The sequence below is a fragment of the Triplophysa dalaica genome, chromosome 8, assembly GCF_015846415.1.
Source record: "Triplophysa dalaica isolate WHDGS20190420 chromosome 8, ASM1584641v1, whole genome shotgun sequence".
Lineage (NCBI taxonomy): Eukaryota > Metazoa > Chordata > Actinopteri > Cypriniformes > Nemacheilidae > Triplophysa > Triplophysa dalaica.
The window spans coordinates 2,342,668-2,350,592 of record NC_079549.1 but is presented as its reverse complement, the minus strand read 5'-3'; positions in this window follow the sequence as shown (position 1 = coordinate 2,350,592).

Here is a 7,925-nt window from a genome sequence, read left to right as displayed (position 1 = left end):
GATGGCTGATCTGTTTAATTGATTTTAATGTGCACACAACATCTATTCCTCATGTTCCACTTCCAAATGAATATTTTACTTTGGAAATAAATAATTTGTCAAGTCAAGGTTTCACGATATTTCAATGTCAACACTAAAAAGTGTTATTTTCAAATGTCTCTATACAAACTACATCTTTTCAACTGGACACAAAACATTTTATTTTATGGAACATATACAGTATGTCTGGTACAAATAAAGCCTTGAAATTAGAATACTCTTTCAAAAAATGTATTTTTGTCATAAATTGGGCCTAAACATTTAACATTGCATTACATGACTTATTTTTTTGTAAACACGGTTCAAATACCTTCGAAACGGTATCACAGAACATTTTAGTGGTTTTGAAACCTTGATTCTTTCAAACCTCGGTATACCTTGAAACCGGTTTCGGCCCATGCCTAAGAGTCCCACTTGGGATCTTAAAAACGATAACGTGATTAACGTTTTTCTCTGTCATTTTCAGCATGAGTGAATTCCCAGGAAGATTCTGCAGTTATTGAATCATCACACTGACACACAAACACACATTTCCACACACAATATTAGTCCTGTAATAATCTGTACAAATAATGTGCCGGCTTGTTTAAAGGCACCAACTGACAACATCTATACTTAATCTATATCAATGGAAATAAAACCTCTTTTGCTTTTAAAATATTTGTGAGAATTGAAGCAATATGTGTTTTATTTAGTCGCAGTCAAGTCAAAGTCTGCTTTATTGTCAATTCAGCCACATTTAAGTACATACATGGAGGATTGAAATTGCGCTTCTCTCAGACCCATGGTGCGTACAAATAACATACAGAGAAAACACATATATGTTAAATATACAGATAAAAACTGATTATTTTATATATATACTGCAGTAAAACACAACTTTTACAGGGAATAAGTGAATTTCCACAACGATTGTGGCTTCTAGTGGTCTGGTGATTCTTTATTTATAGCTACAGTCGGCTGTCATGTGACCTGCGCCTACAGGATTAATTACCAATCTAAAGAACTGATGTATGACAAGGGTTCATTTAATGTAAAGCTATAATAAGCCCATTGCATTGTGGGCTGGAAGGTGTTTTAAATGTGTCAGTGTTGTGTAAGAACTACTGACCAGATAGAGCAGAGAGCGAGCGAGCAAGAGAGAGAGAGGGCTGAATTTGTCGGGTCAGGTCTGAGGTGCGGTGACCTCTGTCAGGTCATAATTAGGGTAAGATGCCCTGCAGGATTGTTGCGAACTGGCAGAAGTGTGACTCTATTGAGTTTGACAGCAATGTGCATACCTGTGACATCCACATATAATCGTCCACACACATACTGTACTACAAACCCTGAATGGACCAAACTTCATTTCTGGCAGACCTCCGCAATTTTTTTATAAATCTAGCTGTAGAGTAGGTTTAAGCTAATTTAATACAATTAATATACAATAAAATATTACACTCAAAAAATATATTTTTGCTGCTTGTTCAATTTACTTAACTTGCTTAAGTTAAATCAACACAACTTTTGGACACAACATGATTTTTTTTATGTTAACTCATATAACTGAATCCATTCATGTTGGGACCACATATAGGAGTTGTGTTGTGTTAACATAAAATAGTTATAATGGGGCAGAGGACTTCTATTTCCCAGCATGCTTTGCGAATAACTGCATTTTGAGCGTTATTTTCTTAAATAAGTGTTATTTTATGCATTTTTCGGTAAAAATAATTTTTACTCAGAAGTTTAATGTTCATTTATCTTTAAAGTTTGAAGAGTTAGTTATATTTTTGTGTTTTGTGGTTACCATTGTTCAGAAAAGCAATGCCTTTGGTTAGGTCGTGGGCGGTTACAATTTATTATTTGTATTTATGTTGAGTTCTGTTATCTCAATATCTTCTTATTGAAGATACCTGATGTAATGTCTAATTGATGCTACAAATGTATAATATAAAAATTATTGAACCTTTCATTATATTTTAGTATAGGTGAGGCACAAATTAATTAATTTAATCAAGACTACTTATAAATTAAGTTCATACAACAAGATTATAATGAATAATTTCAAACAAATTCGATTTTGTTGGAAAAATGTAATTCAATTTCGTGAAAAGTTTCTTAATTCGTTCAATAACTTTTTTTTAGTGTAATATGAATTATATGTAAATGTAATTGTTTTATTATGACCCAAAACAGACCAGAAGTTAACTTTGGATCAGGCGTGTGCGTAAAATGAAACCGTCTTTTTACACAAAGGGAACCACAAAACTAAAAAAAGAAAAAAACTCTTCTAAATCTCAAACATGAATGAACATTGACGACAAAACAAATAAAACAACATTTAAATGAGAAAATTACTCTCCAAATGGAGTCTTACGAAAAGCAAGCTGGGAACTGAAAATCCTCTTCCCGTTTTAAAGGAACAGTTCACCCAAAAATAAAAATCTTTCATTTTCTCAACCTCGTGTTCTTCCAAACATGTATACATTTCTTTGTTTTGACCCTGAACACAAAAGAAGATATTTTGAAGAATGTAGGAAAGCAAACAGTTCTGGGGCACTTTTGACTACACTGTTGTAGTAAGTCAGACTTGTTTCCGGTGCATGTTGGACTCCGGCAGGGCTGCCCTTTGTCGCCGGTTCTGTTCATAATTTTTATGGACAGAATTTCTAGGCGCAGCCAGGGGCCGGAGGGCGTCGGGTTTGGTGACCACACGATCACATCTCTGCTCTTTGCGGATGATGTCATCGTGCTGGCCCCATCAGACCAGGACCTTCAGCATGCACTGGGACGGTTTGCAGCCGAGTGTGAAGCGGCGGGGATGAGAATCAGCACCTCCAAATCTGAGGCCATGGTTCTCAGCCGGAAAAGGGTGGCTTGCTCACTTCAGGTAGGTGGAGAGTTCCTGTCTCAAGTGGAGGAGTTCAAGTATCTGGGGGTCTTGTTCACGAGTGAGGGAAGGATGGAGCGGGAGATTGACAGACGGATCGGTGCAGCTTCTGCAGTAATGCAGTCGCTGTACCGGTCTGTCGTGGTGAAGAAGGAGCTGAGCCGCAAAGCGAAGCTCTCGATTTACCGGTCAATCTACGTTCCTACTCTCACCTATGGTCATGAGCTGTGGGTCATGACCGAAAGAACAAGATCCCGGATACAGGCGGCCGAAATGAGCTTTCTCCGCAGGGTGGCCGGGCGATCCCTTAGAGATAGGGTGAGAAGCTCGGTCACTCGGGAGGAGCTCAGAGTAGATCCGCTACTCCTCCACATCGAGAGGGGCCAGCTGAGGTGGCTCGGGCATCTTTTCCGGATGCCCCCTGGACGCCTTCCCGGTAAGGTGTTCCGGGCATGTCCCACCGGGAGAAGACCCCGGGGAAGACCTAGGACACGCTGGAGGGACTATGTCTCCCGGCTGGCCTGGGAACGCCTCGGTGTCCCCCCGGAAGAGCTGGAGGAAGTGGCTAGGGAGAGGGAAGTCTGGGCATCCCTGCTTAGACTGCTGCCCCCGCGACCCGGCCCCGGATAAGCGGTAGAAAATGGATGGATGGATGTTGTATTTTTCCTACTATGGTAGTCAATGGGGACAAATAACTGTTTGGTTACAAGCATTTGTCCAAATATCTTGTTTTTTTCCAGAACAAAGACATTTATACAGATTTTGATCATCTCGAGGGTGGGTAAATGATTACAGATGTTTCATATGTGGGTGAATTGTCCCTTTAACTATTCAACAATAATAACAGAACAAAAATCTTTCATGTAGGTTCTAGTCCCTTGAAGGTATTAGGTTAGATTCCTGAATATGAAGAAATCATGTTGTGACCATTTAAAAAAAATTCTGTTGAATTAACTTATTAAGTAAACTGTACAAGTAGCAAAATTGGGTCACATGACAATAAAAACCGGGGGATGCAGTACTTGAATGCATTCAGTACTTTCTTATATACTGTACAACACACTGATTTAATGGTTAACAAGTTAGTACTTCACAACATGATTTCAAATTCAGGGCTAGTCTTTTTTTGGCTTGGACCAGTAAGCAGCACCCTGCACCCTACTAACAATGCTACCTATCATTCAAATCCATATATTTTCTCAAACTCATTTTCATTACAAAATGTCAAATTTTTGTTATTTATAGTATAATACTGACAAGTCGATTTCAGTATGTATGTAAGTATGCACACTAACCAGTAGGCTACACATTGGAAACATGCTAACATAGACCTTCTATTAGTCTCTTTCTCAATGTTTGTTAAGTTTTGTCAAGAGAGAGAGACATACGTATCTTCGGCATTAGTCTGAATGCTCCGCCCTGAGTTGTGGCCGTCCGGCACTATTAAGCTAACAGATTCATTAGAGCTATTGATAGATCACTAGGGTACTTAAGAAAAGTCATGAATTAACAAAATGACTGATAGGATCTTTTTTTAGCCAGCGGATGTTCTTTTTACCTTTCGGATCATGACGGACAGTCTTACAGCCTTTTTAAGGAAAGCGTTCGGATGTTTACAGAGTTGGGTTCGACCCTGGGTGTCACGTCCGCCCCACTTTGGCCCTGATTAGGGTCCCAAAGCAGTGATAGATGCTGGTGAGTCAGAGGCCGTGACGCCCCAGGCGGGGCTCAGAGGGGATGCTCTCTCTGGGGAGACAAGGGGGCACGCGGAAAAGCCCTGAAGGGGGAGAGGCGGAGAATAAAGGGGGCGGCGCTGGAGGTCAGGACCTGCCAGACTCCGTCTCACACCGACCCTGATCTTGGATGACCTCTGTGGTTCTCCTCTGAATGGACGCTTGTTCCGGCTGCTCTGTCACTCTGACTCGGTGACATCACTCCTTAAAGAAGTCTTTGTTTTAGGGTTTATGTAGCTGATTTAGAAACACTTAGCGGGGCACACGATCCTGACGTGACAAAAATTAGGGGCCAAACTGTCTACTCCAAATGCCCTCTCCTCTCCGATAACCCTGAACAACCCCATAGATACAGAGGCTATTTTCAGTTGGGTATTCAATCCTTAAAGACCTAAAACATACGTTTTTGTTAAGAAGACATTCAAGTGAGTCATCTGTTGAAAAGACAGACATTGCTGCTAAACTTTTTGTGTACTTTTTGTTTTCATTTCATTTCAAGTCAATTCAATTTATTTATTTATTATTTTTATTATTGTAAAATGCAATAAGGCCTAAAACAACTTAATAAGATAAATGTGACATAAAAATGCTCAGAGAATGTATTTGTTACGAATATATTGAACCATTTTGTTTATACTTTACTAATTCCTTGTTGATTGAGTCTAAACATCAGAATAATATCAGCCTGACATTTTCTATTTTAAAAAAGGGAAACAAACATGCATTTATGTGACTTTTTTCAGAGACCAAATTTTTTGTAGGATTTCTGTGAATTACAATGCATGAACCTGAAGCAATAATACCCAATGAATGGAGAAGTGATGCCTCTCTACAGAAAATAAAAATAGTTATTTTTCATGCGCCCATTTATGAGGAATATGTAACATCGGGATGTGACAATCCTGCAAATGCCAAGCACCTGACTATGAGAAATCATGCACTAAAAATAAAACAAATATCTTGAGAACTTGAAGAGAGACCTCACATGGGTATTTGAACCACCAAATGTTGAGATCTGTGCTGTTAGCGTAGTAAAAGAAACGTTGCTTAAACTTTCTTTTTTCATTGTAAGGTTGACATTTTCACAGAATTTCCTGGGTGTAAATTCTACATACGAATTATAAAAATTCTATAGAACAAGATAATAATAAAGAAAACCACCTGCTTGTCATCAAGAAACTTTGTTTAGTTGTGTATGGCTTGATATCGATCACAAAATAAGACCAAATTAGACCTAAAAAGTTTCAACAATGAGATTTCCTAAATCATAACTTATAAACTCTCTCTATTCTTCATAAACTTTTGCTCAGGAACTTTTTATCACAGTCACTGAGTGCAGCTGTGACACGTCAGAGGAGATCTGGTCCACTCGACTGAGTCTGGTTTCTCCCAAGTTATATTTTACTCCATTTATTTATCATTGGAGTTTGGGTTTCTCGCCACAGGGCCGTATTGGCTTGCTCACCGGGAGCTTTTATTAGTTATTATTTACTAGTATGATCTTGCTTGTTTTATAAACACCATGCACTGTGCTGTGTTTTACCTTTTCTAAGTTTTTTCTTTTTTCCCTATTTTCTCCTGTAAAGCTGCTTTGGAACAATGCACATTGTGAAAATCTCTATATAAATTAAATCGAACATAAAAAGGAATTAGAGCCTCTCTTCTTTCTTTCGTTCTTTCTTTCTCTCACTTTCAGCCGTGGTTTGGCTTCATTGTGAGTCTTACCACAACGTTATTCCACAGCCGTCCTATAATCACACTTATAAACCCGCAGAATGCTGTTCCCAGGTCAGTTGGGATGACTGGAACACAATGCAATGAAACATTTAAGTTGAAGCGGTCTGGTTGTAGTTCATCGCTGTGGCTCTGGTGTTTTTTATGAGAACAGGCCGTGCAGTGTGGTGTCTTCTGTATTTACTGTACATCAACAGACTGCTACACATTAGGATTCTCAGATGAGCAGGTTACAGGAATTCATGTGTTTGTAAAAAAATCAACGAGAACATTTGGAAACTTCTGGACAAAGATCATTGCAGGGATTTTAAAATCAGTTGTGGAGTTTGTTGTGCTACTCGGTTGTGTCTATCATCTCTCATTTTGGACTGCAGTGGAAAGTATACTCAACTGTCATGTAAAGATTTATTAAACTAACATTCACTGTTTCAAAGTTGTGTTACATTATATCCCCGCAGTGCTAGAAAGATGTTGAGGATCATCTATAAGCAACAGAAGTGCTCTGTGAGATGAATCTTCCAGATGTTCGTGGCATGTCATTAACTTTGCAATACTCAACTATTATAAAAGTCAAATCTCCTGTGCGCTTTTCACAAGGAATAATATTTCTATGGCGTGCAAAGTTGGGATCTAGGTAGAGTTTCCATATCAGTCACCAAATTGTATCTAAGGTTTATACTGTGATTGTGTAGTATTTTAGACACAATGCGGTCATTGGCATCAATGTTAAGTGTGGTGGCATAAACCTACACTGTGTGCAGAAATTGAAAGTGATTCTTATTCCAACATGACTGTGTCGGACAGCGTTGCATATGATTTTGCTGTTCCAAACAAATGAACTTGAACGCAGCTGCTGTGCTACTTTGGATTGTGGCTGACGTTTGCTGTCTGTGTCATGTAGATACTTCACTTCTTTCTGTATGTCGCATACTAGGATGAGAAGGATGCGCGATTGTTCTGCAAGCATTATCATGGAGCTGCTTTACATTATGAGTAATACTTTTGTTCCCGCCGTCTCAAAGCTGACCCCTGCTGATGTCATCAAACTGCGTCTGCAGGTGGCGGCCCGCGGGGGCCAGAACATTTTCAGCAGTGTGATGGACGAAAAATTGGGAGAGGAGAGCACAAGATTGTTGTGGATGGAGACCGAAGGCACATGTACACATGCACATTCTCAGAAAATGAAATGAAAGGTTTCACGGCTGCAGATCAAAGCTTTCAAGTGTTCGGCTAATTGCTGGGAGATCTATCTGAGATTTGATGTGAAAGAGCGCATGAACATGTTTCTGCGCTCAGCACGTGTTTCAATCCTCACTTCTGCAGAAATGGTTTCACATTGACTTTGGTGGAAAGTTACAGATTTCTTTCGAAGCCTTATTTTACATCAACATCACTGCACTGACATTAAAAGGATTTCAGTTCACTCGCACCTGCCGAATTTCAAATCATGAGAAATACAAATATGAGATTGCTATTTGCATTATTTCTTGGTGTGCAATTAATGTCCCACAACTAAAAATAAAATTTCAATTTTTTTTTTCATACTA